The sequence below is a fragment of the Corapipo altera genome, unplaced genomic scaffold, assembly GCF_003945725.1.
Source record: "Corapipo altera isolate COAL_440 unplaced genomic scaffold, ASM394572v1 75, whole genome shotgun sequence".
NCBI lineage: Eukaryota > Metazoa > Chordata > Aves > Passeriformes > Pipridae > Corapipo > Corapipo altera.
The window spans coordinates 971,532-995,701 of NW_020884887.1; the positions used below are offsets into that span (position 1 = coordinate 971,532).

Sequence of the window (24,170 nt, forward strand, 5' to 3'; positions counted from 1 at the left end):
TGGATAAGGAAGTGGTGCAGCCTGTGTGTGATCCAAGGAAAAAGTGTGGGTGCTTTCAGCAGGCAGCACAGGACTGCAGCTCCCTTCTCAGGACTGCTCTGACTGCACAATCCGTGCCTTGGGAGAGTCCCTCCCTGCTTGTTTCCCTCTTTATAGAATTCCATCTTCTCCTTGTAACCTTACTATCAGCTGAAACTTCCAAATCTTTCCACCCTTCTGTCTCCCTCTCTGAGAAAAGCACGAGGCACTGTGTTCATATTTTTTAACACAGGTCAAGGCTGCATTTGCTACTTGCACCAAATGTATTTGTTTTCCTCAGTGGATCTCTCAGCTACCAGGGTTTGCAATCATCAAACAGCACCTCTCACTTAGGCAGGAATAAAAGAATAAGCACCACTTCTAAAACAGGAAACTTATTTCCCATAACTCACCTAAGCCCTTTCCTCTCCAAAAGTCTGTAACTCTCAAGGCAGTCAGTTGTTTTACTTTAATGTGATGTATAGTGACATAAAACACTCATATTAGGATTGGTGTAGACAAAATAGTGTGGGTTTTGTGTTTTACATGTTCTCATATGACATAGAAACCAAAATATAAATGTTATGTTTTCTTTTTTTATCAAGTATTTGTAAAAAAATGCATATTTTAAGAGAGTTTTTTTCCACTGTAGTGTTCTGAACCATAGGACCTGTCTTATTTGTTCAGGACATGCCACTGAACACAGGGAGATCCCTCTTTTAAGTGAGGCTGTTTCGTGGTGAAAGGGTTGGAGCAAAAAGCCTCTTGAGGTGTCATAAAATGTATTAAAATTAATATATTACAACTTAAAAAAAAAGCTATGCCCAGTGTTTAACACTGAGTTGCATATTTATTAATAAAGGCTGCTCTTCTACAAGATAAGACATTAATAAAGGAGATTTCACTGCTTGTTCTCTTTCAAAACCTCACACAGAATGGACAGTTGGAAAACTAGGCCTCACTGGACTGTGAGATTACCCTGCAAAAATACACTTGAAAGGCCAAACCCCACTCCAAGGAGATGGAACAAAAATGTCCATGATGAACTTCTGGGTCTTACCCTCCTGAGGCACCAGGCAAGAACTGCAAAGGGGTTGGAGGGAGATTCCATTTGATCAGAATGAAGATTTAGGATTAAGTTTTGACCTTTGCTGCTAAATCTCAGGGAAATGTTAAATGATGTATAATGCCCTGTCCTGCATCAAGAGAGACTCTATGAAATGTTTTACTGATCCCTGGGGGTTTAGGGTGCAATCATTAAGCTCTCTGTTTCAGTGTTAAAATCTGATATTAAGAGTCTAGGGGAAAAAGAAAGTTTAAGATCTTCAAGTAAAGGACTACGTTGAATCCTAATGGACTATTAGTGCACCAGTCCAAATGCAAAAATTACATGTGAGAGGAGAGTTCTCAGCAGCTTAATCAGGGTTATGAATCCCAGTGAAGGAAAAAATATTTTAAGTGCTACTGGACAAATGAATGATAGCAAACCAGACCTGTATGAAAGTTCAATTTCTCGATGTTTAAGAGCTCTTTCATCTTGCTAATTGGGAACTCTAGCTCTCAAAATCTGCAAGAAAAGTAAACTACAAGAGAAGAATCCAGAACAGACTTAGCTCAGGAAAGCTGAGGAAGCCCAGGAATCCAGCAAAGCTCTCTGGTACTTCCAGAAGGAAAGCACTTGTGCCCATCCTGCATCCTCCAGCCACAAGCAGTGAGCCAAATGGCACAGGAGCTCCTTTGGGTTCTTTTATTTAGCCAAATTAGATAAGGCTGTGGTGGCTTCTCCCATCATAATTTCCACCTGGAGCTGAAGTATTCAGATTTCCTGGGCAGTGTCAGTGCTCCTTCAGCTTGGACATAAAGTTATGATTTTGCAGAATTTCTGATGAAAGCACCAGTATTCCTAAAGTACAAGTTCCTGAAAATAGATATGACAACTGTTGTATACAACCCCCCAAGTCATATATGAGACACTGTAAAGAGGGCTTTGAAACACAGTCATTCCTGAGAGATGGACACCACAAGGAAATAGAATTCCTGGGTTAATGAGAAGCTTTGGGAAGCAGATCTGCTACACCAGGAGCTCTGCCCAGAGCAAAACACCTCAGAGACAGGGAGGTGGTGAAGATATCACTGAACAGTCAGTGTGTCACCAACACGAAGATTTCCCAAACAGGCTTGAGGGAATAACTCGGTGAAAGCCTGAATGGCCTGGGTTTGTTTTGTGCTCTGAAGGAGCTGATTTTCAGGTAATAATAAGAGTATTTGGTGCTGAAAGAGGGCAGTGCCAATCAAATAATTGCTCCATTGTTCTGCTGATGCTTTCCAGTCCCTCTCCAGCACCCGCAGGTCCAGTCTGACAGTTCTTCATTGAAACGAGAGCACTTTGCCAGAGCACTTTGCTGTATGGGGGGGGGTTTGGTTGTTATTGGAGGTTTTTTTGTTTGTTTTGTTGGTTCTTTTTCCTCTGTACTGGTTCTCCCGAGGAGTGCTAAGGGTCCCTTCTCTTGAGGAGCACTGTAGAATATCTGTTTATGAGAGTGGAGCCTGATATCAAAGAAAGGTTAATCTTTTAACTGGAAACATTTTTTAAGTAGCAGTGAATTTATTCTGTTCAGAACTCAGAGTATGTTTCAGATTTTGTCTACAACGATTTAGACTATTTCAATAGGTTATGTACTATTTTATTTTTCAGTCAAAGTCCCCAAAAAAGAATTTAAAATGTATTCTCTTTTCACCCATTGCTATGGATTTTAAGTGCTTAATGTATCGAAAATCCCACTTTGGCAAATTAGTTCCAGCTTTAGTTCAGAAAATGAAGAAGGCAGCCACAGCACAGGACTGGCTTGATTTAGGCATAAGGAATAAAGCAGGATTTATTTGGCTGTGAGCATAAAAGAATAGTCTTTGTAATTAAATAATTGGGTTTTTACCTGTAGCTAATGTTCTCATATGAATGCTAATTAACCCACTACTGAGTTTTAATAATTTGGTAATTTCAAAGTGCTTCTGGAACTGCAAGTATGCAAGGAAACAGGTGAGATGAGCTTCACACTAGGAGGGCAGATTGTTTATTAGATTTAAATGTGCAGGTGGGAAGATATAAACAACCCAAACAAGGCTTTAGATACAGATACTTGGTGTTGTATTTTTCCTTCTAATATTTCCTTTCTGTTTGTGCTACTTTCCCTCATAGGAAGTCACAGCATTTTTCAAGTATCAAAATTAGTTTTAAAATTCTGTTTCTAGGACTGGATTCCCATATGAACACATTCCAGAGACCTCCAACACAGTTGCTAGAAATAGCACTGCAGAGGGAAAAATGTAACTGTGTAGAATTGGTGTTTTTGAGCACTTAGGCTGTTCTCTCTCACTGGAATTTACTGTGACTAAATTCTTTTGGACTGTTTCAAAATTATAAACCATAGAATACAATATTTATCTGTGAAAATAAAAGAAGATTAGACATGGCCCCTTTTAAGAGCAGAGTGCCATCCATGACCTCTTGCAGCTTTTTATGGAGCTATTTATTCAGTTTACAGTGTGTATTTTGAGTGTATACACAGCATAAGAATTAGATCTCTTGAGTGATACAGCTTTGTTCTGAGGACTAAGGGAATGTGATATTGGAAGTTCTCTATGAATTGTCTGAAAAGGTTTTCTCTAAAAGTTTTTTTTGGGGGGGAACTAAACAGAAAAATGGGTAAATGCAGTTTGGGTGTCAGCAAAGACCAAGCCTTTTATATTTCAAAATCTCTGTTTATCTAGAAACTTTATTTCTCAGCCTCTAGTTTGCATGTCTTTGACAACCCTCATTCACAGCATATGCAAATACTGAATGTGTTACTGTTAGGAGTAACATGAGATGATTTATTATTCATTTAATCAGATGAATCTGTTAATTCCAGATGCCAGTAGTTTTGAATTCTATCAGTATTTGCATTACCAGTAACTGGGAGTCAGCTGAGCACGGAGTTAGTTTAGATTTATGGAGGGCTATTAGAGGGGGTTTAGTATTTTGCATATTTAATGTGGGCTCCTTTAGGATATCTAAGGACACTGCTGAATTTCTGCTTTTCCTTTGATCATTTTTGGCCACTGTTGGAGGCAGGACACTGAGCTGGATGTGCCACCAGCCTGACTCCATACAGCTTATTACATATTCTACTTGTATTTCATGTATAAAAAGCACATAAGGTATTTACACCCTGTATTACCAGGACTCTGCTTCACACTGAATATCCTCCATTCTCCAAACAGGACTGTAGTCACACAAGAATTGTTAAACAGCTAAATAGTTGAAAATATGGGCTGAATCACTGCTGCCTCTCCAAGCACAGCACTTTTATGTTGGCTTAAAGTATCTTCTGCTTATTTTTCTGAACTTCTACTCATTTTTTGATTAATTCACAGAAGCACGACGCAGTTGTAGCCAAGCCAATGCCATAACAAGCATTCCCAGAGCAGCAGGAGTGAGCCCAAGGAGCTGCAGAGCTGTGACCCAGCTCAGAGTGATGCTGGTGGCAGCACAGCCCCAACCTGGGATCAGCTACACCCCTGAATGTCCCACTGCATTCCCATAAACACTCTTTGTGCTCTTTCCACTAACAGCACATTTTCAAGTTGAAAACCGTGAACACCCATCCTTGGAACATTCAATTTGGGGGATTGGGAAAGTGTGGTCCTCTCCTTGGCTCCTTTTTTCTCTATGTTCTTCCTTGATAAGGCCTCAGCATTTCACAGCCACTGAAGAATCCAAGGAATGCCATTAACCAAGATACCACCCTGCTAATTAAAACTAAATACTTGTTCTGAAAGAATTCCATAGGAAATCTCAAGTCTTACACACAGAAACTCCTTTTAAAGCCAAAATATTAAAGCTTTGTGTTTTCCAGGTGATGTCTCAGCCTTTTTTTTTTTTTGCCTTTGCACTCTTTCCCAATAATTATTCCATCACAATCATAAGACTGTATCATTACTCTTTTAATGCTTATAAACCCCAGTTTTCAAGTTTTAGTCTCAAGAGCTTGTTCTCTGCTTGCTGGGCTGCTTTTAGAGTGTGGCTGTACCTGCCTTTATCACAGGGGAGAGAAAAGGAGAAGAGGAAGAAGGGAAGAAAGGATTAAAGCGTGGTGGACAAAATAAATTGCTGGAATTTATGTTCACTTGGGACAAGGAATGATATGTTAGTGGCTGAAAAAGGAGGAAAACCCATCAAGACTAGCCCCCAAACACTTCAACTAATTGAAAAGTACGTATTTTCTATAATTTTATATTTTTCTGGACAGACAGATAAAAACTGCAGCTCAGGTTTTATCTCTGTGAGTTGTCACACATAAAAACTTCTTCATCAAGAAATCTGTTTAGTGCCCCAGGAGTGGCAGGAAATCAAAAAAGCCTTTTGGCTACCAGCAATGAAAATACTGCTACATTCACCCCGAGAAACAAATGTAGGCCCAACATCTACACGTAACTATTTCAGGAACCCTGCGAATCTAGGCCATTGTTAATGGTAGAAGGAAAAACTTTTTATATATCTCATAAAACTCCACTTCCCCCAATACAAAAGACCCAAACAGCTCAGAAGTTGAGCACAACTTGCTCAGATACATCTGGTTTTCTTCCCTTCCATCACAGACAGATGTAACTTCAAGCAGTCCAGCTCAAGGCAACCCCACAAGATCAAGTAGATTTCTTGCACTGATTTTCAGTGCACCTCTGTGCTTTTGGACAGCAGTGTCTTATTCTCTCCATTAAAATTCTTCCAAATGTGTCAGGTCACTTCCAATAAACATGCACATTCCACTTTCCCTCATATCCTCACCCCAATGAGATTAAAATATTACCATCATTAACCACTTTATGAAATACTGCATTTGTATCCTACAGTCCTCTGTTGAGACTTGTATTGCTGCTTATAAGCACCATACACAAATTTTATGGCTTTCTGAATATAAATATATTTCTCTGTAGAGGAAAATAAATCGATAAATACAGCCATATTTGGTTTCTCCAGTTCTGTGGATTGCCACAGAAGTTCTAATTCTCAAGGCTTCTCCAAGCTTGTTTAACTTTAAGACTTTCCAGAAGGAGTTTGTGAAATAACTAAGCCTGGAGCTCAGAAACAGCATCTCATTTCACAAATGGTTGAAATGCTCTCATTTAACACTTTTTGAAATGAAATAGTGCAGGCTCTCAGGTCTGCAACATCTTGTCCTAATTTGCAATGCAAAGTTTTACAAAAAGCTTAATGGAATTAAAGGCTTTTTTTTTTTTTTAAACCAGAGATTCATCCTTCAAGGCTCTCGGAGACCGGCCCTGGCATCAAAAAAGGAGGTTGAAATACTTAATTTATGTTAAATACCACATGTCAGGGCAGTTTAAGACAGAGGAAACTTGCTGCTCATCATCACAGTAGAAAATGGTTTGCAGCACTGTCCTTGCAAAGACACTGGCACCATCCTTCCTGTGTAACAAATCGCTTTACATTGTGGGAACACGGCTTTTCAGAAGATGTGCATTCGGTTTTTTGCATCAAAATGAGAAATGTCTAGAGTACTGTTACGCCTTTTTAGTAGATATATTAAGATTTAATCATACAGCTGAGATAATGGCTTCTTTGCTTGCTAGTGATCCATGTTGAAACAGCAAAAGGGGGAAATATGGTTTAAGATTCTTTTTCCTGTATTATCAAATACAGAACTCCTTTGATCTGACTGTTACCTCAGTGCTGTAGATGACACTGACGCAAAATGCGAGGAATTTTTGTTGTTCTTGTCAGTTATTTTGGTTTTTGGGGGGGGGCTTTTTGTTTGTGTTTTTGTTTGGTTTCGGTTTTGTTTGTTCGGGTGGGGTTTTTTGTGTGTGTATGGGCTGTTATTTGTTTGGTTTGGGTCACCAAGTTTTCAAAATATCTGGCTTGTGCAGACTGAGAGCACTGAGATTCCTATACAACCAGGGTTAGGATTTATATATATATATATATGTATGTATGTATATATATATATGTATATGTATGTATGTATATACATAGGCACTGAGATTCCACATATAACAAGGGTTTGGATTATGAATTTCAATTTAATTTCTGGTTTCTCAGCTTCGAGAGCTGTCTGTGCTATGAAGCTATTTTGTACCATCACAAGATTTTCAATCCGAATTCAAACCTGGAGCTCTAAAAAGCAGAGCTATGCACTTTTGTTTGAGAAGAATGCAAAATTCTGCCCCTGAAAAGCACCGCTCAACTCCCCCTAAACTCCCCCAGAGCAAAGCCCCCCAGCTTTCGCTCGCTCTTGCTCTATAAAAGTGAACGGTGAATAATTCAAACGTTTCATTAATTTTGTAGGAACGGGATAATGTTAAACTGGTACAAGTCTACAGCCTGAAGTGCCTGGCGTGGGTGCACCATTGAAGGTTGGGATTCACCTCGGGGGAGCTTCCCGATCCCAGCGGAGGGTTTGGGAAGGGAGCAAGGACAGGGGAGGGAGCCTCCCACGCCTGCCAGGGAACACCTGCACTGGAAGGCAGAGGCAGCTCGGGGGTACCCAGAACAATCTGCCCAGCGCTGTGCCAGGGGCACGAGCATCTCTGTCCTTTCCCACCTGCGGGAACCTCCACGTTCGATAACCGGGCCGTGGTGTGGGGCACGGGGGGTGGGTGGGTGTGAGGAGCGGGACCCCGGCGAGGGGCAGGGCTGGCTCTGTACCTCGGCACACGCAGGGTCTGCCTTCGTTCCTGCTTCCGAACGGGGAACGGGGGCTCTGGGGTCCCCGGGCGGCTCCTCAGCCCGCGGGGAAGGCGGGAAGCGCTGAGGGGGCTCGGGGGGAAGCGCTGAGGGGGAAGCGCTGAGGGGGAAGCGCTGAGGGGGAAGCGCTGAGGGGGCTCGGGGGGAAGCGCTGAGGGGGAAGCGCTGAGGGGGCTCGGGGGGAAGCGCTGAGGGGGAAGCGCTGAGGGGGAAGCGCTGAGGGGGAAGCGCTGAGGGCACGGCCGGGCCGATGGCGGCTCTGGGGGCACCGCCGGCCCCCCGGCCTCGGTGTCCCCGCTGGTCTCACCCCTCCTGCGGCTGCAGGAGCCGCCAGTGCCGGCCCTGGGCTGGGGACACACACCAGGGAACGTCCCCGGCTCAGGGACTGACAGGCACTGCCGGCTCTTGGTCTGACTTGGCTCTGAAACTGCAGCGGCAGAGATACCAGAACCCTCCTGAAAATCTGTTCTAGGTGTTGGCTACTCTTATGTTATTTAGGTATACATACACACACACGCACACATATATGTATATATATCAATGCCAGCTCTTGGTCTGACTTTGTTTTGAAATTACAGTGGCAGAGATACCAGAACCTTCCTGAAAATCTACTCTACGTTTTGGCTACTGTTGTTAATCTCTCTCTCTCCATATATATCTATATATATGTGTGTGTGTGTTTGTATGTATACACACACACACACACATACATATACATATCTATCTATCTATCTATCTATCTATCTATCTATCTATCTATCTCAGGTCTCGGTCTGATTTTGCTTTAAAATTACAGTGACAGAAATACCAGAACCTTCCTGCAAATCTATTCTCAGTGTTTGCTATTCTTGTTATTTGATGTATGTATGTATATATGTATCTATACATATATATGTATACACACACACACACACTCATGTGTATATATATACACACACACTCATGTGTATATATATATGTCAGCTCTTGGTCTGACTTTTCTTTGAAACTACAATGATGGAGATACCAGAACCTTCCTGAAAATCTATTCTAGGTGTTTGCTACTCTTCTTATTTACATATAAAAATAAGTAAGTAAATAAATAAATAAATAAATGAATAAATAAATAAATCTATATCTATATGTGTATCTGTATATATACACACATACATATATATATATATATATATGAGAGGAGACACAGATGATTTGTTTTGAGAGTTCAGCCTCTGAAGAACAGTGCCTGAAGACTGTATTTCAGGTGAGACCTTAGCTGGGTACCCTAATTTCCACCTCCAAACTCCAAGGTTTGAAGTCTGTCCCCACAGCCCCTGCGGTCCCACAGCCCTCTCTGGGCACTCACTGCTGTGCTGTTGTGATGGTGATGGTGCCCTGCTGAGGAGAGGGCAGTTAGACTGGTTTGGCATGACTTTTTATCCTGACAAATTCAGGTTAGCTGTGAATTACACCTTAAAGTTCCTTGTCATAACCTACAATGACGTGTGTCAGGTTTTATTAATTTACTGATTCATCTTAGTACAACCTAAGCAGCTCTTTTATAGATTCTCGTCTTTGATCTTCATATTTTCTACTGAGAAAAAAATTCCCAAGCTTTTGATCACAAAACATAACCAAAGACCAGATTGGTAGGCTTTGAACAAGAGAACCTCTTTCAGGGAGATCAATGTCTTTCTACTACCATTGACACAGTTGTCCCATTCATAAATACACACTTGTCCCTTTCATAAATACACATTTTCCCAATTCATAAACGCACACTTGTCCATTTCATAAATAAACACCCATCAATTTTGTTACATCCCGTTCTTCAGCACAACTTCAGCAGCTGTAAGGCCACTTTGCTGTAGTAGAAATGCTGACTGGACAACAAACTGATTAAAAATGTATATAGGGATCTTATGGAAAACAGAGGTTTTCCAGGGAGGATGCCATGAAGGACAGCAAGAGTGATCTAGGCCATAAGTGGGGGACTGGACTTTCTCCACCACATAATGTCAGATGCAAAAAAATATAAGCAGACTTAATATGTAAAATGGTGTGAACTGTTCACAGGATTGAAATGAGGGAAATCGGAGCTGCTGGAACAAATGGTGTTGTGGAGACTCTGAAATGGAGGCTGAATCAATTCCTGGACCAGAGCTGGCTGGTGACAGGGGAATAACTGAAATTTTACTTTTATATGCTTATAGTAATTATATGCAAAATAGTGATTTATGAGAATGCTGCAGTGTTTATTGCCTATCTCCAACTGAGCCTTACAGGTCCTGTTGAGAACATAATAAAATGTAACATTTTGTTCCTGTGCAATAAACACTAACTAGGAAGCAATTTTAATTTAAAGGTAGCTAAGGTCTTGCTGTTTATAATTGCTAACAGACAATGACTAAGTGTACAGTGTCTATGAATGAGAGAATAAAATTAATGATAATCAAGATAATTAAAATAACAATAATAAAAGGATTGCTTTTCATTACATGACACACTCAGCACAAATGAACACATCCTTAAATAGATTTTACGTGTTTAACTACCTATTTCAGTTCCTAATTAGGCAGCACTTGAAGTGATATTTAAAAATATAAAAAAATATTATTTGTGTGTTTGTAAAAGTAACTCAGGTTAAATCTTCCACAAATGTTTGATTTTGAAGTGATTTCAGTGCGTAGGAGAGTCACAGGACTGATGAAAATAGTTATAACTATCTGCACAAATACAGATCAGATCCAGAAAAAACAGCTACACTCTTGGAAGTCCAGTGTCTATGCAAAGCAGTTAGGATTGACTGGAATTTTTGGAGTCTGATTTTCCTCAAAAATAACAAGTGTTCCATTTCTCAACTACATCAGTAACACAATTTATCGTCATTTTATAAGACCAGTGTTTCAAGTGCATGTGCTGGGTGTGATCCCCCTTCCACCTCACGAGGCCTCCTGTCCACATTGTCCTGCATCCTTTGCTTGCCATCCCAGTCCACCATTTGATTTTCAACAATTAACTTTCTCCCCTGTCGTTCCTGGTTCCTTTAATTTTATGCTTTGTTTTGTTTTAAAATTACAGAGCATAACACATCTACTCTCTACTGAAGACTCGATGCCAATTATTGCAAGTTTACAGGTGGTCTTGATGGAGAACCTATTGTTGAAATACTACTATTTTAGTACCTTATTGTCCATATTCTACTGCTCCTTGTAAATTATCCAAACTCTTTACTGAGGGAAAGTCACTGTTTGAGCTCCCATAAGTTGTTCCCATGCATGGCAGAAGGAAAAAAAAGCTTAAGAAAGGCTAAAATAAGATCAAAGGTGGCATTTATTTGTAATAACTTCCCTGGATATATTTCCCTCAAAATCATTTTTAGAAGAGAGAAAAAGGAGAGACTTAAAGGAAACACTTGAAAGGAGAGTTAAATACAACCAGCAAGACACTTGGGTTTAAGGCATATCAGTGCAAAGGACCACAGGGAAGTCACCAATTAGTGATTTTTCTCGTTATTCCTGATCTGCAGCAACCTCAACGTCTGTTGTTTAGTCCAAACATTTCAAAGTCAGACTTCTCTTGTCCTGAAATACTCATTTATTTATATTTTAAATGAATGTCTTTCTCAGCACTCCCACACAAAACTCAAACATTTGCAGTCATGGAGCTATTTCTGCCCTACCTAAATTGAATAATGTGTTAGAAAAACCCCAACTGTTTAGCAATTGTTGACATGTCTGTCATTTCTGTTCCACTTAGAATTCTATTCTACTTAGAACCTTTCTAAGTAAAATTCTTATTGACTTTACCTTTAGGTTTGTCCCTGTGTGCTCTCCTGTAACTGATGGTGGAGGAAAGGAAGTTCCAAAGACTGACTAATCTAAAATTCATTGGAGAGGATTCATCAATACTTTGGAAATTTGGACACACATTGGGCCAGTTTTGATTTGCCTTGAAGAAGTCAGTCCACTACAAACCCATGCTGACCAAGGCAGAAAAAAACAATCCTAAAAGCAAAACCACAATAAAAAAAGCACTTTGTCTTTTCACTTCAGTCTTAATTTTATGATGTGGAGTTGATATGATGACCCCATTTTAAGTAGAACCACTGCCTTAGACAGTGAGCTTTGCAAACTTGTTTGTAAGTACAATTCATGACCCATTTTTCTCCTTTTTAACTCTGCTTTTGGGTAAAGGTCTCTTCTGGTACTATTGGGGAAAAGAAGCTTTCAGTGCTACAGAGGATGTGTTGCTATATGAAGGATGCCAATGACACAAGGTAAAAAGGCCACCACCACCAAAAAACCACCAAAAAAACCCCCACTCCAAAGCAAACAAAAAAAGCCATTAAGCTTTGCCACAGAATAAAATTATCTTTTGCTTTACAGCAATCCAATGTACCTTTTTGAACGGGGACAATGTATCTCGGAGAGATAACGACTCAAATGACTCATTTTTTTTATAGCAGTGATAATAATTGAAATACCTCAATGCAACGAACTACTGTTTTGATTAAGGCCCAGGTTACCTTGGCCTGTCTGATAACTTCTACCAAAGGGATAATTTTCATAAAAAATCTGGCTTTTAATCAGAAGTTTTCAACGGCCTCCTGGCTGCCTCCTCCTGGGTATAGCCACTTGGATCAGCACAGGAAGCAAATCCACTCTGCAGAAAGGATTCAAGTTCCTAATTCTCCACTGTCACCCCATCCCCTCACAGCTTGTTGAGGGGTAGAATGGACACCTGACCAACACCAAATCTCAAAATTCGTCTCAGAGGCAGCCTCCTGTCTAGAGAAGGCAAACTCAGACTCAGAGTCCCTCAAGCTTTCACAAACTGGTTTCTATAACATTCATTTGACTGAGTTTCCTCTGTACCAGATGAGCCAAAGAAAAACTTCTTGTCAGCCAGTAAATATTTAATTTAAATTTCCTTGTCAAACTCACTGGATGTGACTGGAAAATGAAACTGGAAGAATTATCTATTATGCTTAAAAATGCAGTTTGATGATACTATGTGGAATATAAATGATGTTCCATGTTTAATGAATGACCTGAAACAGCTTTTCAGAGGAGTATGAGAAAAACAGAACTTTTTAGAACCTGTGCCTGTTTATATTGTTTGGGTATCCCAGAGGGAGCATCCACTAGATTAGAGCAGCACTCCTGAGTGGCTTTCCCTGCCCTCACTACTGGAAGGTGGCACAAAGAAGTGTGGAAGGGACCCAGAACAAATGTCATCCTGTATTGATGCACTGGCTGTGCAAGGATTATTGAGCTCTCCAAAATTCCCGTGTGGATGCTCTGGGCAAGCTCAGCTTTCTGAGCTTTCCTTGCCCACTGGGCTCTGATCTGTGCTTATCAACTGTCTGCTCATGTATATGAACTTTAGCTTTGACTGGCACTTCACCTTGTGTTACCTCTGGGTAGTTGAGACAAATCACCCTCCCCCTGCCCTGGCTGCATTCCCTAACCCGGTGCTATCTCCCTGGGCTCCACGTGCTCCAGCAGTGCCCTGAGGCAGGATTAGGCCATTTGTTTATATATAAACATGTGGCACACTCCTCCTGTACAAGTGTTTGGTTTTGCATAGCTGGCAGATAACAGGGCTGTAAATTTTATTGCTAAATATTATAAACACAGATCTATGGCTTTGCCCCCCAAGAATTGTGGTTTGGGCCGGATTCTGATCTCTCTTTTACCAATTTTTTTACCTGTGACTTAGCCAGGCATGACATTAGAGTGAAACTCTGTGGTTTGCTTTTCAATAGCACTGACATTACAGGGAGATATTTTTTAACATATTATATAAGCAGTTAAAAACATATTAGGTGATTTTCCAGCAAGATGCAAATGTCAATGCTTAAAATAATATATTTACTTCCATAATTTTCTATTTAATTCCTTATCATATATATCCATACTGTATAATGAACACAACATTTTTCTGACTGTTTTATGAGAACAATCATTTCTGGTTTTCTCTGTTCTGTACATCACTGGGTCATGTCTTTTTCCTGAAAATATCTCCACCTAGATGACTATTAACACATATTTTTCCCCATTGGTTTTCTTTCTAGAGAGTCAGAATTTATCACCACAGAGAGCAGCTATTGCTGCATGGATCCTGCTCCACTTTGCCTCAATTTGCTCAGGATTTTATGAGTTCAGTTCAGTTTGTATCTTTGGACACCACGAGACCCCTTTTGACACATTCCCTTTCCATTAACAGCACACGTGGGAAGGGGGTATCATGTGCTTCTTTGCACACTGTTATGAGCAGAGGCTTTAATACCCACAATAATTTCAACTCAAATATGCCTTCTGAAGAATCCATTTCAAGAAGGAACAAAATGTAAAACTGAACAGAAAAAATACTAACTTCAGGACTGTTTTAGGTGGTTCAGTCAATATTAAACTGATGAAAATAATCTAAACAAATGTAAATTATTTCAAAACACAATTTTACAGATTTATACAGAGATTTTCAAGATGCAAATAGTGAGTAACTGTTTAGTTCTTCATACTTCACTGTAATTTTCTACATTTTAAGACCATTAATATGCATGATCCTACCTTTCTGTGCTTGGATTCTTAGGTTCCACGTGCTGTTTAAGTCTGCAGTGGCATAAAAGTTTATTTTATTTGTATGTACAGTGTCTTCACTTGCCAATACTTAATCTTCTGTTACAGAAGTGTTACAAATTACAAGGCAATAATTAATTCAGTCACAAACTATGTGCCACAGAGGCAGGAAAATTGCAAATGCAGTTACATTTGTATCACCAACTCAGCCCCCTGAAAGCCTCTTTATAAATGTGCATCATCAACACGTGGGCAGTGCCCTAACAGGGTTTAGCTGTTCCACAGCTCTTTTGCTTTTATCTTACATTTGCTATGTGAAACATGTTGAATTAAAACTGATTTCTTGTAAAACTCACCTGTTATACTATGGCAGGTGTGAGGTACACTTGTTTACCAGCACTAATCACAATTAACTAACAGCAGAAAGATCAGTGCTCTTCAAATTCTGGTCCATTTTGAGTGTGTTTTTTACCTAAATAATGACAGATGCAGAAAGTTAAAGAGCAGGCAGCTCCTGGTGACTCTAAATATCTGTATAATGAGGTTATATATATATATATTCATGTTTTGTAATGGGAAGTCTGCTGTTGTAACTTTTTAAAGAGCCATCACAATGCAGGCTGTTCAGTGGAAATGTGAGTTAAGTCCTTTCTGCAGAAAAGCAAGGAGAGTTTATTGTTTCCTTAGGGGGCTGCAGCAAGGAGGTAATGACCTGCTGTAAGATATAATCACAGACAGAATGAGGGTCTGGGGCAAGGTGGGATGAGGATGTTTCCACTGCCACCTTTCATTGCAGGACAGGGAGCTGCACTGTGTTAGAGTTTTAAACCAAGTATAATAACCCAGGTGTGCTGTGTCCTTGTCCTCTCTGTGCCTGGTAGCTCTCACGGTAAAACTGCTGCCCAGAATAAAGGGGAAGGGATTTTAAAGTCTCTTAAATGGTAGAAATAAACATGCAGACCTTAGGGGATGTGCTGGGAGGTGATAGGGTCTCACACCCAGAACTGGGCATGGCATCTTTGAAATCTCTTCAAGATTTCTAGAACAGCCCTTGTAAGTGGAAAAGTCATTGAGAATTGTTCTTTTAGAACAATTGGTCTTGCAAAGTGTTTAGATAGTAAATAGTTCATAGGAAAGTCAAAAGGCTTAATGAATGAATGAATGAATTTGAATTCTTCAGAAGAATAGTATTGTGTAAGTGAACATATACCCACTATTAAGCAGAATCCACAGCATTAATGAACTGGGTTTTGTGGTATCTTTTGAAACTTTTGAAATAATCCTTCAGAGGAGTCTTCAAACCACAGCTTGTCCTTGCCTCTCCCAGAAGGAATCCTTACAGTTCAGAATGGCTGTTAGCATTACATGTCAAATTTACACACCTCAAAATGGACATTGCAGGCTCATTTCTCCTCAACACACACGTGGACTCAAACCAAGAGTGAAGCAGAAACAGCACTTTCATATCAGCAGAATATTCTCCTGTGATCCTGCTGCTCCCATTGATGCCATACAAACCCTGAGGTACCATATTCCTCTGCACTGCCAATAAAAAGTTAATCCAACCCAGAACTATTCTGTTTGTATTTCTGGGAAATTCAGAACAAAATTTAGCTCCTCCAAGCTCTTTGCTATATCCAATTTTATGTTACTATGTTATGCAGTGGTCCCAGCTCACACTGATGTCAGTAAAACCTCAGTCTTTTGCTGCTGCTGACCTTGAATCTTTCTAGACATTAAGCAGAAGAAAAATAATGACTTTCCCAAGTAAATCTCCTGGACAGATAAGAGAAGCCCGATCTGGGCCTTTTAAAAGACACCCTAGTCTAAGAAAAATCCCTTATTCTCACCTTAACTTGCAAACTTCACTCATGCAGGCTGTGCCAACTCCCTGCCTCACCTCAGATATATCCATTCATTCCAAACCTCAGTTTTCAAATGAACAAAATGCAAACAAAGACTGATGCTTTGCAGGGAAGCCTAATGAAGACAATTTTGTAACCCATTTTCCTCCCTTTGGAAGCAAAATGTACACCGGACACAGAGGAAAATATCAGATCTATTTAAAACATATAGAATTATTCTCTGTCATGTATTAGCATTGTTCAAATGTGAGTGTAAAGCAGACAGAACACCAAGTTTGTAAAGTCAGTCCATGTAATTATGTAATTTCTGTGAGAGATTAATTGTTCTTACTGCAGTTTTACCAGGCAAATGGAATTTTGTGGATTTCTTTACCTTAACTGAGGTGTGCTGCCGAATTCAGACCTTCTCTTGCTTCAGTCCCCTGCAGTATAAGCCAGGCAGGAACCTCTAGAAAAAGAAATACAATTAATTTTGTAGGATATTAAGGAAAAATGTGTGTATCTGGGCAAAAGGCCGGAATGTCTGTGAGGGTTTCATGGTGCCTTCTACCTGCTCTCTCCTGGGAGGGAAGCACAGACTGACAAGAGATTTCAAATGTGAAAAGTGGCTTTCTTAGCATTTCAAAATTAAATAACTGGAAAAAAAACTTCTAAAAAACCTGAAACTTTTGGCAGAGTTTTCAAGGTCACTCTCTTCAATATCAGACGAATTACTCCTGTGTCCTAAGTGTGGGCAATTTTGGAAAAAGCAGTCCAAGAACTCTGTGATGAAAAGCGGGTTTTCTGGAGCATTTTTTAGGGAGTAATTTAAAAGAAGTAGAATTTTATTTCTTTTTAACTGTGGAAGTAAACAGAGCATGTTATTGAGTAAAGAGGGTGACTTGGATCAGGGGCTGCAGTCACTACAATGGACTCCATCTGGAGACACCTCCGAGGGCCATTTGAATTCTTGCAGCAGGAGCAGACAGGCTCCAGCTAAATTTAGCCTACAACAAACACAATTAGTGGAACATTAAAGTTTCTCAGGCTCTAAAGCTCTGCAGAAGCTCCAGCCAACCCGAGTGGGTGTCAGTGTGTTTCTTTGTGTGTGGTACAAACAGATACATTCACTTGACTTCACAAGTTTACCTCAAATTTGTAACTGAACCGGGAGTTAACAACCAGCAGTTGGCAAAAGCAGTAAATTTGGGCCCTTTACACCAACTCTGATGCAGTTTCATAAGCAACCTTTAAAACTGGGCCGTTTCCATGTTTGTATTTAATTACACGTGCAGTTAATTTGGGTGGTTAATTTGTGCATGGCCCATTTTCTCTGTTCTGTCAATGTAATTATCCCATTCTCGTAAAAATAACTGTCAAGTCCAAAGTGCCTGTGCCTCCTTTTCAGCCCCAGTGTGCACCTACAGTATTTGGTTAAAGCTCACAAACACCCAGAGGAGAGGGTGAATCTTGAGTTTTAGCTGCTCTGCTCTCAGGTGTGAACCCTAATTCAGTGTAAATTGGACTTTTCTGTTCATCAGCTTTGAAAAAAATCAGTGAGCAAGACTTACCATGTTGAAAGTTATGTAACAAAGCCCTTCTCCCTTCCCCTAACACACACCTCTTTTTAAAACTCTGAGGATTTGGAACAGTTTGGAATTTTCATATATTTTTTTTTCCTTGGAATGTAAGATGAAATTGTACCATAGAGCAGTTTGCTCAGCTACAGAATTAGTTTGGAATTATGTGAGGCCATGGATGAAACTTTGTGACAGAAGCCTTGGTGGCTATTTTAGTTTAAGTAGTTCCTGAGTTATTTTCCAGCCCCTGCTTGTTCATTTTAACCCTTGCTGAATAAAATACTGCTCCTGCCATTAAATCCTTCAGCTTTTTATAGGAATGTGTGCAGCAGTCAACAGAGACAGGATAAAATACAGACCACTCTTGTTTTTTGATTCAGTTTGTTGTTTTTTTCTTTACTGGGAAAACATTGAGTTCAACAAGCACATTTTGGGGGCAATATATTGGGGCTTAAAATTCAATTTTCACAAAACTTCTGGAGTACTTAAAGGTTGGCACTTGCTTTACCTGATATGATTCAGGTTTGCAGAATTTTTTGCACATAGTACTCAGACCTGTGTGTTTTCTCCACACCACTGTCCACTGAAATCTAATATCAAACTTTTTTATAAGTTTCAGGTGAAAATTTCCTTTACAAATATAATCTGCAAACCTGAACTAGTAGGCAGATGAATAATTGAAATATTGTAAAAATGTAGCAATAAAGCAGACAGCTCTACTGTTAGATCATGGAGATAAGAATAACACCCCACCACCCAAGGAACTCTCAAAGTCCTGCAGAAACCACTGTAACACTGAAATTCACAATTTACAGGAGATACTGTGTCAAAAAAACTCTAAACTTGGTAAATTCTGGAGTTGCAGATTTTTTGTTTGCTTTCCACACTCCGGGGTTTAGGCAGCCCTTTCTCTGTCGTGTTTGTTGGTGTTACTCCCCCACTATTTGACACAACAGGACACTAACCTGTCCCACCTGGCAGCAAGTCAATAAGAGCAGTATTAAGGGATTAATCTGACCACAACTGGCTTCTGTTGCCCTCATGTTCCAGAATTTTCATGTTTCTATCACTGCATTTCTAACTTAGCTTTTGTGTAAGTAGACCTGACCCGTGCTGTCCACAGCCTGCTTGACTGCTTCATTTTCATATTATCAGTTATGATCAACGCATTTTTTTCCCCCAGCTATGACCTTATTTTTCCCCTCTGTGCAGGGCTAGGAATGTTAAATACACTTCCATAGAGGGAGGAAGAAAAAGTCCTGATTGGCAACATTATGGGGACTTTCAGTCTTTCAGAACTACCTTACTGACTTGGCAGGGGATAAAAGACCAGGCCTCTTTGCATATTTATTTGCATAAATGCTATCTTCAAAAATTGCACAAAGTTACAATATTTGCTTTAATGCTAATATCCAAAATTGATTGAATTTACAATATTTGCTTTAAATAACACTCTATATGAAAACCAGAAATAGCACGTTGCAAGCAAACCTGCAGGTGACTTATATTGTCTTATCCTTGCCTGAAGGGAGAAGATTACAAGTTTTTTGGCTGCATCTATTTTATGCCAAAGTGGGTTAAAGATATTGAAGGTTACACGTGGTATACCAGGAAAGCAATGGCTGCTCTGCATGCTTGGTTAGCACACAGCTACTTAAGGTGGAAACAAGATTAGATAAATCCAAATCTGAAGACAATCTTGCTCCATAACTATCCAAGGTTAGCTCGTATTTATCACTTCCAAACAGAATAGGAGATGATTTTGTGGTCTTGGAAAAAATGTTCAGGTTCTGTGAGCTTTGCATTTTTGTTTAGAACAAATCTGGGATCAATAAAATGCTTAGACCAAACAAGAAGTGAACATCACCTGTTTACTAACAAGGCCATATGTAAGGTGACATAAATATTAAAATAGTCTCAGTAAATAAGAGCTTTTTGAGCCGTAACTCTGTTTGATGTTTATTATGGTTCTATGAGTGCCAAAGGAGAAACAATTATCTAAGTTCTGAGAACTTGTGATTTTAGAACACACAAGACTAATCCTGTAACAACCCAGCAAGTTTTTTATAGGTGACAAGAAAAGTGCCAGATAAATGTTCTCCTGAAGATTTCCTGTTATAGAGAGGGACAGTGATGACATATTTGATAGAAATCAGTAAGGATCATGTAGCATCCCAAAACCCAGTAGTTTTCAACACTTGCATTTGCATGCAGGATGCGTGTTTGGTCACCATCTAAGTGGAGTTTGGTCCATATGAAGAGCCTTTAACATGCATGTTTGCATTGTCAACCCGAGAGTTTGCATAGGAGTGAACCCAATAATGTTAAATGAAAAATAATGCTCATTTTATCACTTGATAAAGTATGTCTACCCAATTTAACTCAAGAAAGATATGTGATAAGGCCAATTTATTAGTATTAATTTTAACTCATCTAGTAGAATTTTATGATTGAGGTATTTCCTATTAAAATATGCAATATCATACAAAATCAAACAAACAAACAAACAAAAAACAACAAAAAACGCCCTAACCTGAAAACAGTTTCAGCCTTGTGAAAATGTTATCTGCTTCACTGCAGAAGGGAAATCATCATGCAAGTTTAAGGGTTAAAGGAATCTGAGCATCCCAAAGGCATCCTAAGTCTGACCAAGGAACACTTTTGCCAGGAGAATTCCTCAGACCTGAGCTAAATAGGGCTGTTCACAGTTGTGCCAGGCCTAGGGTAGGGAAGGATCTTGGAATGCCCTCATTGCTGAAGCCACACTGATGCCTACAAAGCAACAGACAGTGAGACTGAATAAATATCAAACCCCTCATCCTTTCTTCTTCCATACAAAAGTTGTGTTCAACTGGTTTGGTTTTTTTAATAACGGTAAGACCTGTAATTAAAGATCTGCCCACTTGTGATACAGTAAAATACAAGTCTGTCCTGTGGGCATGAAGTTTAGGTTGAGTTAGATGATGGCATTATCAGCATTAAAGAATCAGGTTCCCAGTCCACAATGAAAAAAACATATCCCTTTGCCTTCTTTGAACTTGTTGCATTCTTAGCATTCTTACCATAAATCATTTAAAAGCCACCCTATTCATAGGAAAATGTGTTGCTGAAGTTAAACAGTGGGTTTTTGCCTTCCACTCTCATTGGAGAGGAGCATAATAAATTACACCTGATTTGCATGCAGGTTTGCATACACAAAACTGCTGTCAAGAACCAGCAAACAATAATCTGCTCATGTCAGAACACACTGTACAAACAACAGCATCAAAGAGCTGCTGAGCTGTGAGGAACATGAGAATAACCCTGCTGCTCTGAGTTACTGAGACTTCACCTCCCAAACTGACATCTCTGAAAGGCAACAAAAGGAAATAAACTCAGCATCTTTGTATCTCCCATTATGCTACAGTCCAAACAACCTGCATCCTGACTCCAGGGAAATTCTGAGTCCCAGATGAACCTGTATGGAGAATGTATAAAGTATAAAAAGGTTTCCCTGATGACACAACTCAGTTTTCCATGTGCTGGACGCATCCATCAGTTCAGGCACTGGGCAGTGCAGGATTAGCTACTCTGAAATTCTCAGCATTACAATACAGACACATTGCTCCTGCACTTGGTGGCTTTGCAGGAATAAAGTGTGTCACTAGTCCAGCTGTCATAGGTCACCTACACACAGTTTTAAACACGGGGAAAACTCTGCTGATGTGTCATGTAGTTCCCCCAGAGCTCCTGACAGCTCTCCATGCCCAGTCTGATGCTGAGCCCTGTTTGCTGCCTGCTTACCTGACTGACCTTCTGCAATCTGCCAGAGGAACAGAGGAGAACTAATAATTGTAACTCATCACAGGTAAGGAGGAGGCAGCAGGACAGACCTTTGGCTAAAGAGGACAGAAGGAGAGGAGCAGGAACAGTTCAGGGCAGTTCCCTGACCAAAGCATATCTAACGTGCTGCTGGCAGGCTTTGCCACAAAGGGCAAAGCACCTTTTAATGAATTTAGAAAGACAAGTGCAGAAGGCTTCTGTCATCCCAGGGTTTGGGAGCTCCATTTAGATTGCCTCTGAAACGTTTAGCAGAAGCGAAGGACCACTTCTACACTAAGAAACTGTGCAGCAGCCTCCACTGTTTGTTTTGGCAACCATTTCTATTTAAAATGCACTCAGCTTATGCACTGCATGAACTGTCTATTTTCCTGTGAGCAAAAAGTGTGCACAGAGCTCCCTGGCCTGTGGTTCTGAGAGTGTAGGAGCTGAGGGAGCTGATTTTGCACCACCTTCTGTACTTCCCCCTGTGATTTTGACTCTTTTTGTGTGAACGTGCTGCCCTACTCCCTGCAGGCCTGATTTGTTTCAATTTACTATGACAATCCTACATACCCACAATAATAATTCATTCACATTCCCCATTTCATCTGCCACTGAACTACTTGCACCTTGTATGAAATGGATGTTTTAGAGCTGAGGGCAGTTTTAAGCACATAAAGTTAATAAGCACAGCTCCTAAACTTAAATTTGAGGCCCAGCCAGGGAGCTACAACACTGTTAGGGAAATTAAGATATGGCAAGGACAATATAAATAACTCAATTATATGGATCAAAACCTTCTAACTGATATAAAAGTTATTGGGTACTTAGTTATATGGTTTTCTAGCAATTTAGTATTGCGTCACTGTCTGCTCATGCTGATCTTTTTGACCCAGAGAAGGAATGTGTAACTGTAATTCCTCCTTTGCTGTGGTTGTCAGAGATGCAATTCCACGGGATTAAAAGTGTCCATGGGTATATCTGTCCTGACAGAAGAGTTATAATTGTGCAGAATATAAACCCTAAGAGCCTCAGTACCAGCTACTGCTTTGCTGCTTTGACTTCAGAGGAGCAGGCCAGGAACTCCCCCATATCCTGTGCTAAACCTGGGACTAAAACACCAGCTATAAAGGAATGAGAACAGTTAGAGGGACAGGTGGAGGATAGACATGAATAATTTCAGAAAGAATATAAGGTTTGTGGAATGTTTATAATTATTCATAAGCCTAATCTTAAGATTTGATTTGGGTTTATGATATTCAGCTGTTCTCTTGATTTTTCCAGTGATGGTAATAGATGAAAAAAGGGATAAAAGATCAGATCAACCCTGTCTTGACATTTTTTTGCTAGGAATTCAAACCCAAGCAGTTAGATGGCCTGCTTGATTGATGGGCATGCTAAAAATAGAGATACCTAATGTCAACAGGAGACCTAAAATTGTAAACTCAAAAACGTGTGGTTGTAAAAATGCTGGAGAAAGAACAGAAAAAGGAAGAGCAAAAGAAGTTGAAAATAAGATCTTTATTGATGTAAAATGGGATTGTGAACAAGTTCTGCTGCACTCACCCACACCCTACAAGTGCTTTAGAGACCTGTAAAGATTCTTCAGCTCCCCACTCATGTAGTTTCTGCTACTACAAATAAAAAAATCAAGTGTGGGATTTCCACATGCCATATTCTACCCTAGATTTTGGAAAGGACTTACCATCCAATAGGTTCAATTTTTGCTCCTCTGATGGTCGTTTCTGACAAAAGACAGCAATTTTCTCTTCGAGCAGAGAAAGATTTCAGCGAGTGGGGAAGCACTTTAGAGGGTTGTCCTGTTATACGAAGACCTTTGTAAAAGAAAAATCAGGATAATCAATCCATAATTAATCAATTAGGCCCCGATCCAGCAAACCAGTGTGTCCTTGCAGAGGCCTTCTGAACCCACTGAAAGGGTTCTGGTGCCCCCATGTTGGCATTTTGCAGGGTGAGACACATCAGTCAGTGTTGTTTTACAGGCAAGGAACTGAGTCTACAGTTTCAGATTAAATAGGGGGGAGCTGGGGTTCTTGAAACTTTGCAAGAGCTCTTAATAAGAGAAGATTTTTTTCAAGAATCTTTGTCAAAGGAAAAATAAATAGTTTTTTACCAATTAACTTAAATAGAAAAAGATTAAAGTGAGAAAGCAGATGAGAAATTAGGATTAGGTACTTCTAGAATTGGCTTAATTTGCCACCTCCCTTCTAGAATATTAGCAATAGAACAATATTATATGCTGCACAAGGCTAAAAACACTTCACTGCAAAGACATTTGCAGAGGAAAGCTTTTAGGATTTAAAAAGAATCAAACCCAAGCTGAGGTAAAGCACAATTTGCATTGCAATTCAGTCAACACCAGGCATGCAAAAATTCATTTTAGGGAGGGATTCTGAAAATTGATTTGCACAGAATGTCAGCAGGCAGGATATTGGGCAAGTGCACTCAGCAAGGGTTGTTTGAGTAGATCAAAGTCCTTATTGCCTTACAAATAAAAAAATTCGGTGTCTTTCTGTCCAGGTGGTGACAGCCCTGAGGTTTCCAGGCTGTGACAAGTGTCATCTGAGATGTACTGAACAGCAATCCCTCCAGGGCTCCAGCA

The 24,170-nt window shown here is 40.0% G+C and overlaps 1 protein-coding gene across 1 annotated transcript in view; it reads right to left on the reverse strand.

Annotated features, from left to right (window-relative positions):
* The window catches only part of CUNH5orf58 (chromosome unknown C5orf58 homolog), a 57,832-nt gene extending 50,034 nt beyond the window's left edge, over window positions 1–7,798 (reverse strand). The window contains exon 1 of the mRNA XM_027643731.1: window positions 7,724–7,798. The gene's annotated coding sequence lies outside the window, so the exon portion shown is untranslated. The remainder of the gene's footprint in view (window positions 1–7,723) is intronic.
* Between the last annotated feature and the right edge of the window lie 16,372 nt (window positions 7,799–24,170).